Below are 12,174 nucleotides of genomic sequence, written 5' to 3' on the forward strand. Positions count from 1 at the left end.
TCATAGCGCCGCTCACTCAAACGTCATGTTCCAGGGTAGGAGCTTCTGATTTGTTGAGCCTGTTTACCTGCCTGTGCTGTGGCTGCCCAGGAACAGAGAGAAAGAGGATTGGGCATTTTTAGATTCCCTAGTGGGAGGGAGGGGAAGCCCAGCTTCACAATGGGACCAAATACGATGAGGAAATTTCACAAAATAGTAAAGAAGTTGCTTGACAGACATCAAAATTATAACTGGTCACTACAACTTGTGTAGATCTAAAAGGATTATGACCCCAACAATCTCACGTGTGTCCAAATATGTAAGGAAGTAAGGAATAGATATTGCTCAGTTTTCCTACCCTCTTCCAACTCCACTGTATAGTTGGACTGACTTTAGTAGAGAGGTAAAACAACTACTCCCACACACACCAGGCTAGATGAAAATTCTAGGCTTTGTCCATTGTTGTGTATACATCCCCTTGGTGAGTGTTTGAACTGGAAAATAAAACAGTCATTTTCCAACGACTTCGCAAACCCAGGACACACCCGAGGCTATTTTAAGCTTGGCGCTATTTCTTACATCCCTTTGTGATGTTGGTTACCCACAGTCCCAGCAGTCCTAACCCAAGCCCAAAACCACTGAGCTCAGCCCATCTGGCTTTCAGATAAAACCTGATGCATTAGAGTCAGCAACTGGCTCTTAGGAAGCGCTGGGCTGTCCAAGATGTCAAAACAGGCCAAAGGCTTAGAGTCCTTGCGCTCCCTTCCCCTCACCACAATCAACCTGGAAGGACTATAAAAGGAAACATCAGGACATAGAGCCAAGTGAGGCTGAAGGCACATAAAATAGGAAAATAACTGAGAAGGTTCTGGTCACGGTTTCTCTCCACCATTGCCTTCGACAACTCTTGTCCACCACCCGTGGCTACTCATAGCTCTGGTCCAGTTGTCCTCGGGAGTAAAATCAGGGGAGCACAGAAACTGTACCTGTGAGGAACTGATATAAACACGTGTGTGAGATGAACGTGAGAACAATTATACTACGGGAAAGATACAAATAAACATGGACTCAAAATTTTGGGCTTCACTCCCCACCCTTCCTATCCTCATGTCCATCCAACGTTGCCTATCTCTGTGAACAACAAGCAAAGCCCTGAACTGATCAGTTGTTTGAAGGGTGAGAAGTTACAAGCTGCTTTTTCCAATAGCTGAGCTCTTCTCCCTAAGGGCTCATCTACCCCCTACCTCACAAATTCATTGGGATTTTCACAGACAGGAATCTGACCTTCCCACAGAACATCACCTGACAGAGTAACTGAAACACCCTTAGTGTCTACATCCCCTTGGTGAGTGTTTGAACTGGAAAATAAAACAGAGGAAATCATGGGTAGGGAGAAAGAAGAGGCAGCTTCACTTATGAGAATCCCCGCCTCCTCTGAAAACACTCCATCTTCAGAGCAGAGCCATCCTCATTTTGGAAATTTTCACCATCTCCAGCGTGTCTACTTGCCTACTCTTTACCCACATACCCGGCAAGGAACTCTGTTGAACAACACCTGTGGTCTTTCTAGTGCCCAACTGCAGAGCATGAGGATAGGGCTGACGAAACCTATACCACCTTACTAAACTGATTAACAGAGTTCTTCATTCATGCATATTAACAGATGATCACTAGATACACGAGTAAAAACTATGATAGGAAATGAAGGTGCAAGGTAAATAAGCAGAACTGACCATAAATGAAACAGAGATGATAAAGGAAGCAGAATAGAACTTTATACACATGTGAGAGGTCACTGCAAGCATAAAAAGATGCAATCAAAAAACAAAAAGAGGAAAATAGAAAATGTATACTATTAGTGTTAACTTCAAAAAATTAATGAACCAAATGATAATAAAATGGACATAGTTGAAGACAAGATTGAATACCTGAAAAGTAAAAATCAAGGAAACCAACTATAGTGTAGAAGAACAAAAAGTAAAGGATGAAAAATCTGATAGAAAAGTTTAAGAGACATAGGGACTGGAGGTCTAGGGTCTGAATAAAAGAATTTCCAGCAAGTGGAAAGCAAATGGAGGAGAAAGCATCATCAAAGAACAATGGAAGAATAGTTTCCAGCACTGAAGAAAGACATACACTGCAATAATGTTTATATTTCCAAGTTTTCTTCTTTTTTTCCTCATTACATTTTTCTGATATCCCTTATTCTTATTTTCTGTTCCCTTAATTATCTCTGTTTCTTCTGTGGTCAGTTCTGTTTTATCCCTGAATGAGAGCAGAAGAGATTTAAAAAGATCCACACTTGAACTCTGAGTTCAAATTGTGATTAAGTAGCTGGTATTTGGCTTATAGTTCTTCCATAAAAAGCTATAAAAAATGGACAAAAATTTATAAAACATTTTGCTGGAAAACAACCAGTGCAGAGATACAACCCAGGGAAGGAGAAGTGCACATGAGGTGAGCCCACATTTACACTGTTTTCTCCCTGAAGACATTTCCTAAACAGGCGCAGGAGCCCAAGCAGAGAGTGGCAGTCTATTCAGGAAGAGAAGACATGGGTCAGAGTTCAGGACTGCCAAGAGAGCTGGTAATTGAGGAATTGGGTCACAGGTGAGGAGGGAGCTGCAGAGGCATCCCAAAAATCTAAATAAAATTCCCCTTGTTTCTTGGAGGATCTCTAAATTATTCATGTACAGGGATAGACTCTGAAAGGAGAGCTGCTGCAGGATGGGAGGTAAAGGTTGGAATTTTCACATAGCCAGAATGGAGCTATCTGGGCAAATCCCATGGGCTTTCAGTCAAGGCCTAAGAAAGACCATGTCCTGATAGTCAGGATCAAATGTTAGGAGTCATAGCTACATCCTAGGAATAGTAAGGTATTAACAAATCCTAAAACCAAGCTTCTACGAGAAAAAGTGATCCCTCAGTAATTTTTAATTTTTTTTCTTTTAAAGCAATTTATTGAGGAATAATTTACATACAACAAGGCATGTTGGCAACTCATTTTAATTGTACAGTTTTATGAGTTTTGACAAATGTCTACATCCATATAATCACCACTCCAAGAGAGAGGTAGATAATTTCTATCATACCAAAATTTCCTTTGTCATTCTTTGTAGGCAAGGACCCCTGCTGTTCCTCTGGTACTAGGTAACCATTAATCTGCTTTTTATCGGTAGAAAATTTTTCCTGATATTTTATATCCTTTTGTCTGGCTTCTTTAGCTCAGCCAACTATGTCGTGTGTATCAGAAGTTTCTTCCTTTTTATTGCTGAGTAGTAATTCATTGTATGAATAGATTACAATAATTCACCTATTGATGGGCAGTTAAGTTGCTTTCGGTTTTTGCTATTATTAAAAAAGAACAAGCCTTTTGTTGACATATGTTTTCATTTTTTTTAGATAAATATTTAGAAGTCTAATTTCCTGGTCATAGGGTAGGTGTAGGTTTAATTAAACAAGAAACTACCAGATTGTTGAAGTGGTTGTACCATTTCACACTCCCACTAGCAATTGTGAGAATTCAAGTTGATTCACCTCCTTGTCAGATATTAGTATTATAAGACTTTTACATTTTAACCACTTTAATGAATGTGGAATACGATCCCATTGGTTTTTAATTTGCATTTCCCTGATGACTAATGATATTGAATATCTTTTCAAGATACTGTATATCTTCCTTTGTGAAGTTCTGTTTAAACATTTTGCCCGTGTTTTAAAATTGAGTTGTTTATGCTCTTATCATGATGTTACAAGAGTTGTTCATATACTCTGGATACAAATCCTTTGACAGATATATGTATTGCAAATATCTTCTCCCAGTCTGTGGCTTATCTTTTAGTTTTATTAACAGAGTCTTCTTTAGTATTTATCTAAAAAAAATGAAAACATATATCCACAAAAAGTTTATTCATGAATGCTTTTAATTTTGATGGAATCATATTTATAATTTTTTCTTTTATAATTTGTCCTATTGTGTCCTAGGAAACTTTTGTCTAAACTTAGGTCATAAAAGTTTTCCCCTCTGTTTTCTTCTCTAGGTTTATGGTTTTAGCTTTTACATTTAGGTTCAATATCCATTTTGAGAAAATATTTGCTCATGTTGTGAGATAAGAGCTGCAATTTATTTTTACCCAAACAGATATCCAATTGTTCTATCATCATTTGTTGAAAAAATTAAAAATATAAAATAATTTTTTAAATCCCCATATAAAAGAACAGTAAAAGAAGACACAACTAAGAAGGCAAAAAGAAGAAAATAATTGAAATATAAATACACTTGATTAATTTAAAAGTGAGCAAGAAAGAATAGGAAACAAAGAACGTGTGGAACAAGTAAAATACAAATAAAACAGAAGACTTAAAGTTGACTATATCAGTAATTACATTAAATATAAATTATTTTAAATAGTTGTTACTATGCAAACCATTCAATGGTATAATTAGAAGACAAGTCTCGTCATATGGGTAAACAAAGGGATAAACAAATAAACCTCAAATATATACTGTTTATAAATGATATTCTTCATTAAAAATCATTGAAAATTGAAGGAGAGGAAAATAAAAGGAGAGGAAAGGATATTCTAAGCAATACTCAAAGAAATCTGGTTTAATGATATTGCTATTAAGTAAAGTAGACCTATAAGATAAGAAGAACTATAAGATATAAAAAGTTACATTTTATAATGATAAAAAGGTTGATTCAATATGACAGTAAAATATTGCTTAATTTGTGTGCACTCAATAACATGGTTTTAAAATATTTAATGACAAAACCAGAAGGAGAAGTAGATGAATATACAGCCATGGCTGGAGATTTTAACACATCTTTCCTAGTAACTCATTGAAAAAGTAAATAGAAAATTAGTAAGGCTATAGAAGAGTTGGTGAACATGATTAGCCAACATGACCTTGCTGACAATACAGACACTATCTCTAGCAACTGGAGAGTATATTTTTTTAAAAATAGTCATGGGAAATTTAATAAAATAGGCTACATTCTGGGCCAAATGCAAATCTCAACAAATTTAAAGGACTGAGATCAGACAGTGCATATCCTCTTACCACGCAAGTATTCAATTATAAATCAATAACAAAAACACCTATAAAATCTTCAAATGCTTGAATATTTTTAGGAGTAAGCCATACACTCCTAAAAAACCCTCTTGGCTCATAGAAAAATCACAATGGAAATTAGATAATAATGTCAGCTGAATGATAATAAATGTGACATATCAAATTTGTGGAATACAGATAAAGCAGTGCTTCAAGGAACATTCATAGCTTTAAATGCATTTATTAGAAAAGCAGAATAGTTAAAAATCCTTTTATGTAAGTTTTCAATTTAATAAGAAAAAGAATATAAAATCAAACCTAAGAAAAATAAAAGAAAGGAAATAATTCATTTAAGAATCAGAATCAATCAAAGAATACAGATATAAAAAGAAAATTGAGAAGCCAAAGAGTTGCTTAGTGAAAAATTAATAAAATTAATAAACCCATAGTAAATATTAACATGACAAAATAGAAAACACAAATTACCATTATCAGAAATGAAAAAGGAATATCCTTACATTCCTAGAAACATTAAAGAGATAATGCAGGGATATTAGATGTATTATTATGACAATATCAATTTTAATTTAAATGAATAAATTCCATGAAAAACACAACTTATCAAAACATAACTAAGAAGAAATAAAGAATCTAAATGTTGCCATAATTATTAAAGTAATTGAATTAGTAATTATAAACATTTACACAAAGAAACTTTCAGGCCCAGATGACTTCACTAGTGAATTCTATCAATAGTTAAGAAAGAAATATACAAAAACTATACAAGCTTTTCCAGAGAATAGCATAAGAGGTAACACTTGCCACGTCATTTTTTGAGCAGCCTTTATATAGAAACCTAACAAAAACATTGCAAGAAAGGAAAATATCTCCAAAGTATATAGAAAGAAACATCCCAGACATCGCAAATAAAACTCATTAAAATATAAAATGATAATATATCATGATTAAGTAGAATTTACTCCATGAATTAAGGTTGATTTAACATTTGAAATTAATCAATATCTGTTACCTTATTTCAGAAAAAAGAAGAAAATTTATACAATCATCTCAATAGTTGTAGAAAAAAATTTGATAAAATTCATTGTTCCATACAGGCAAGGTATGGACATTTTTATATCACCCTATGTCTTATTAGCATTTCATTTGTCCATGTCCTGTATTTCATTTGTGTGTCTCCTGGAACAGCCATAGAAACATAAGAATAATTTATTTACAACCTGGAAAATAATTCTTTGAGGAATCCATTAAAAATGTTTTTTTCCTCCTTAAAAAAAAATCCATTCATGACTAAAAAAATTCTCGACAAACTAGAAATAGAAGGGAACTTCCTTAAACTATTAAAGAGTGTTTACGAAAACTCTACACTTAGCATCATATTTAGATGATAAAATATTGAATGCTTTTCTCTGAGATAGGAAATAAGACAAGGATATTCAAGTCACACTTTTATTTAACAGTATAGTGGAGGTCCTATCTGTTTTAATTAGGTGTGAAAGCAAGTAATATTGGAAAAGAAGAAAGAAAAGTGTCATTACTCATTGAAGATATGATTGTGTGAGTAGAAAATCCCCAAGAATATATTTTTAAAAACCTATTAGATATAATAATTGAATTAAGCAAGTTTGCTAGATTACAAGTTACATATACAAGATTCAGTTGAATTTCCATATATTTGTAAAAGTAGTGGAAAATGAAAAATAAAAGCCATTTACAGTAATACCAGAAAAATAGCAAATAACCTAGAAATTAATCCAGTGAAAGATACACAAGATTTCTAAACTGAAAATTGCAAAATATTACCAAGAAAAATTTAAGAGGATCTAAAAAAAATGAAAGAATACACCATGTTCATGGACTGTAAGATTCAATATTATTAAGACATCAAATGTATGTAAATTGATCTACAGATGCACTACAAACTCAGGCTTTAATTTTTTGTTTTTGGTAGAAATCAGCAAGCCTATGTAAAATTTATGTGGATATGCAAATGACCTAACATATCTAATGCAATATTGAAAAAGAATAAGTTAAAGGATTCACACTACTAGATATTAATGCTTATTATAAATCTATAGTAATTAATGTAGTTATTTGAATATGGCTGGATAATGGACCAATAGAATAGAACCCAGAGTCTGGAAACTATCTTGTATGTATGACACATATGGTCATCTGATTTTAAACAAAGACTCCATTACGATTCACAAGAAGAGGAATTTTTTTAAATAAATGGTACTGGGTCAATTGCATATCCACACAGAAAAAAGAAATCTTGATCTCTACTTCACAATGTACACAAAAATTAATTTGAGATAAATTGTAGACTAAATATAAAAATAAAACAACCAAGATTTGAGGGAAAAAATTAAATATCTTCATGATCCTGGGTCATGACTTCTCAAACAGGTCTTGGGGTCAAAGAGGTCTAGAACAGGACACAAAAAATATTTAATGTGAAAAGAAAAGATTAATATATTAGATTTAAGTAAAATTAAGAATTTTTTGAATCAAAAGACAACATCAAGAAAGTGAAGAGGCAAGCCACAAGCTGGAAGAAGATATTTGGAATAAAACATCCAGCAAAAAACTCACATTCCAAATATGTCAAGAACCCCTACCAATCAATAAGAAACAGTCAACTCAGTCTTTAAAAAGTGGACAGAAGACATAAACCTCAAGCACTTCACAAAAGAAGATGTACAAATGGCCAATAAGCATGTGACAAAATATTCTATATCTTTAGTTTTCAAAAAAATGCAAATCAAAACACAATACCTATCAGAATGGCTAAAATAAAAAAAAACTCACATCATCAAGCATTGGCAAGGATGTGGAGCATGTGAAGTTCTCTTACATTGTTGGTGGGTGTGTAAACACTGGAGAAATAGTTGGCAGTGCCTATCATGTGTTTACCAATGATCCAGCAATTTCATTCCTAGGTCTACACCCAACAAAAATAAGTGCTTATGTCCACCAACATATGTGCATAAAAATGTTTATAGTAGTTTTATTCCTATTCCCAAACTAGAAGCAACCAAATGCCCATCAATAGGTGAATGGGTAAATAAACAGAGGTATATTCATAAGATGAAATACTACATACCAAATGAAAAAAGCAAACTACTGATGCATACAACATACACAAATCTTATGACATAATATTGAGTTAAAGAAGTGAGGCACAAAAGACTATATACTTTTGATTCTAGTTATATGAAGTTTAAAATCACATAAAAATAACATATATTGGTATAGGTCAAAAGAGTGGTTTTGCCTAGTGGTCAAATGACAGAAGGAAAGTTAAGGAACCCTTTCAGAATGCTAGAAATGTTCCATTTTCTGATCTGGGTTGCAGTTACGTGAGTTGGATTCATATGCACAAGGCATCTTCAAGATTTGAACATTTTACGACATGTAAATCATACTTTAATTAAAAAAAATGGAGAAAGGGAAGACCCATAGCTCAACACCTGAAGACATTTTAGCTATGGCTAAGGAAAAAAAAAAAATCCAGAACCACATGGAGAAAGGACAAGATTACCTGAAAAGAAATTAGAAAGATACTGATATCAGAGTTCTCATCAGCAATTCTGGGTGTTACAATGCCATGGAGGAATCTCTGAGGAAGAAATATCTGAATATTTCAGAATATCTGAAGTTCCAAGGGAAACATTTTGAACCTAGAATTCTAGGTTTAACCCAATCAACTGTTAGAGCAAAATACAGCCTTTTTGGACAGGCAAGATCATATGTGCTTAATGAAAATAACATCTCTACAAAATCAGCAAAATAAAAAATATCCGGGAAAGAGGATGTCGTGTGATAAAAGAAATAATGGGCTTATTCTTAGAAGTGGCAGTACTATGATTCAGAGAAGTGAAGTTAGAAAAACGTGCACAGGATCCCTAGACCTTCACACTTGGTTGTATTTCTTATTCTATGGGCCCGATCGCCCTACTTGGTTCTACTAAAATAACATATCCACAATCATTATTGTAAATATGATCTACTGATTCAATTTCAGAACCAATCTGTTTAATATAAGAATAAATATGAGCAGAAAAGAGTGAAGTATGGTTACAGAATAGAATGTAATTTTTACCCTCATAATATTAAAATAATAATATAATTAACAAAACTTGGGAAATGGAGGGAGAAGAAAAAGTAGAACGAATAGTGAGTTATTATCCTCATCTTTCATAATGGGGAGTCCATAAATGATGTCTACTTTAATAAATCAAGATTGAGATGTTTAAATATATTGTTTTGTCAGAAAAGCAGCCAGTAGAAAGAATAAAGACACGTAAACAGTTAAAGTTGGGAGGTGAAGTGGGGGAAAGGAAATGGGGTAGTCTATATGTGATAAAACTCTTACCTTTCATATTGGAGGACGGTTAATAGGTGCTGGTTAAATGTGATAAAATAAAAAAGTGTAAGTATAGTCCTGCATCACTTAAGGGTGGGGATATGTTCTGAGAAATGTGTCATTAGGCGGTTTCATCGTGGGACCATCATAGGGTGTATTTGCACAAACCTAGATGGCCTAGTCTACTGCATACCTAGGCTTTATGATATAGTCTGTTGCTCCTGGGCTACGAGTCTGCACAGGGTGGCACTGTACTGAATGCCGCAGGCAACTGTAACACAACGGTATTTGTGTATCTAAGCATATCTAAATATAGAAAAATAGAAAGGGCACAGTAAAAGTACATACATGTGGTCATTGACTGAAATGTCATTAACTGGCACACGACTACTGTATATTGTTTAATGATACAACAGTAACCTGGAAAGGAATAATTGTTATGGCAGTATTTCCTGCAGAGTTCGGGGACAGCCTATGCCAACCCCAGAGAATGGCAGACAGAAGAGCAGGGCAGAGACCTAGTAGGGGGAGATTCAGAGCAGGCGCTCCACACACAGCCTCCAGCCCACCAGGACCAAGTTTGAGGGGAGCGTGTTATGGCACAAAGCTCGGATAGGTTTGGAGGACTTGTGAAAAGAGAACCGGGGCAGCCCTGGAGGTAGCAGAAGAAGGCTCCCTGAGCCACCATGGTGGGCCAGGCAGCAGCAGGGTGGAAAGGGCACTGGGGCTGACCCAGGCCTGGGAGAGGACCGGAGGCAGCAGCCAGCATGGGGAGCACAGGAATGCGGGAGCCGGTGAGGAGGAGCCCTGGCAGGACTGTGGCCATCTTGGCAGCTACCAGTGGGGGTGATGTTGATGACCAACACCCAGGAGATGAGGTTCATTCGGAGCGTGTAGAGTCGAGGTGGCCGCAGACTGGAGGCTCTGTGCCTACCATGATGCCACGGGAGCCCAGAATGTAGATGCCACTCCAGGGAGAAGGGTTCCAAAGGAAAACATTCCCGGTGATTGAGCTTGAGTCTGAAATGACCCAGCAAACCCTGAGGTGAGTTTATCAGGAATTAACAGGATTATGTTTCCTGTCTACAGACAAAATGGGGAACTGAAATGCAGATTAATTTGAGCGACAGGAAAAAAGTCACTATTTTTTGCATAATCCAGTACATGGCTGTGAAATTCATACCCCATCATTAAAAATGATAAATTATGATTCATTGACTCAATGGAATACTGTATGGCAGTTAAAAGAATGATATAGATCTGTGGGTACTGTCATAAAAATGTTGACATTAAATTTTGAAAAAGTTATATAGTAGCATGTATAATTATACCAATTATATAAAATATTAATAATTGATACCAATTATATAAAAACACATGTGTGTATACACATATATATGTATGTAAATATGTCAGTACATACATATGCATATACACATATAGTTAAAAGTTTATATATGTTATATTTTATAACATACTTACATTGCTTATACATATTTATATGTATAGAAGAGTGTGCATGTGTGTGTGTGTGTGTGTGTGTGTGTGTGTGTGTGTGTGTGTACTATTAACAGTGATTATCCCTGAGGAGCAGTACTGGGGGAGAGGTGTACTAAAACAAGAGATTTTTACTTTTTAATTATAAATTTCTGTTGGACTTTTAAAGAAACATCCAGCAAGCATTACTTACATATACTTTTTTTTTAAATTAAGAAATGTGTATGGCACAGAGCTGGCAGTCAATAAACTCAGTGAAGGTAGAATTTACTGAGGTTTACTATATGTCAACAGTTAGATTACTTTCACGTAACCCATCTCATCTACCCTCTCCTGCTGCTAAGTGTCAGAGTCCACACCAGAACCATACCCCTTGGCTCTTGGTTGAGTCCTCTTCTTACTATATTGGCTGCATCAACTTGTTCTCTAAGACTGTGATCCCCAGCCCTTGGGCTGTGGACCAGTACTGGACCGTGGCCTGTTAGGAACTGGGGCACACAAGCAGGAGGTGAGCAGTGGGCTAGCGAGCAAAGCTTCACCTGTATTTACAGCCGCTCCCCATCACTCGCATCACCGCATAAGCTCCGCCTCCTGTCATATCAGTTGCAGCATTAGATTCTCACAGGACCGCCAACCCTACTGTAAACTACGTATGTGAGGGATCTAGGTTGCGCACTCCTTACGAGAATCTAATGCCCGATGATCTGAGGTGGAGCTGAGGTGATGCTAGCGCTGGGGAGCAGCTGCAAATACAGATAGATTATCATTAGCAGAGAGGTTTGACTGCACAATAAATGTAACGCGCTTGAATCATCCGAAACCACACCTCCCCCCACCCATGGAAAAATTGTCTTCCATGAAACCAGTCCCTGGTGCCAAAAGGTTGGGGACCACTGCTCTAAGACACCCACAAACCCCAGATGCCAACTCTGCTCCAGCAAAAAAGGCCTCTCTGGGTGTTGCCCAACCCAGAACAGGAGCAGAAACCAGAGGATCCTGGGAGGAGGGAGGAGTGCAGACGGCATGCCCAGAGCAACTAGAGGCAGATTAAGACAGAAACAGCGTGGGGTCCAGACATGGTGTGTTTTTGTCATCTCGTCTGGGATTAGTAGTAATATATCTGCTAGTGTGATGGACACACCTGCCTTCGTTTATTTTGAGCCCTGGTAAGCTCACAGGCCTGGATTAAAGCAAAATCACCCTGAGTGAACAGTTGCAAATTTACCTACTTTTTCACCCCTCTTTTTTTCTTCTCC

The sequence above is a fragment of the Propithecus coquereli genome, unplaced genomic scaffold (assembly GCF_000956105.1).
Source record: "Propithecus coquereli isolate 6110/MARCELLA unplaced genomic scaffold, Pcoq_1.0 Scaffold6, whole genome shotgun sequence".
NCBI lineage: Eukaryota > Metazoa > Chordata > Mammalia > Primates > Indriidae > Propithecus > Propithecus coquereli.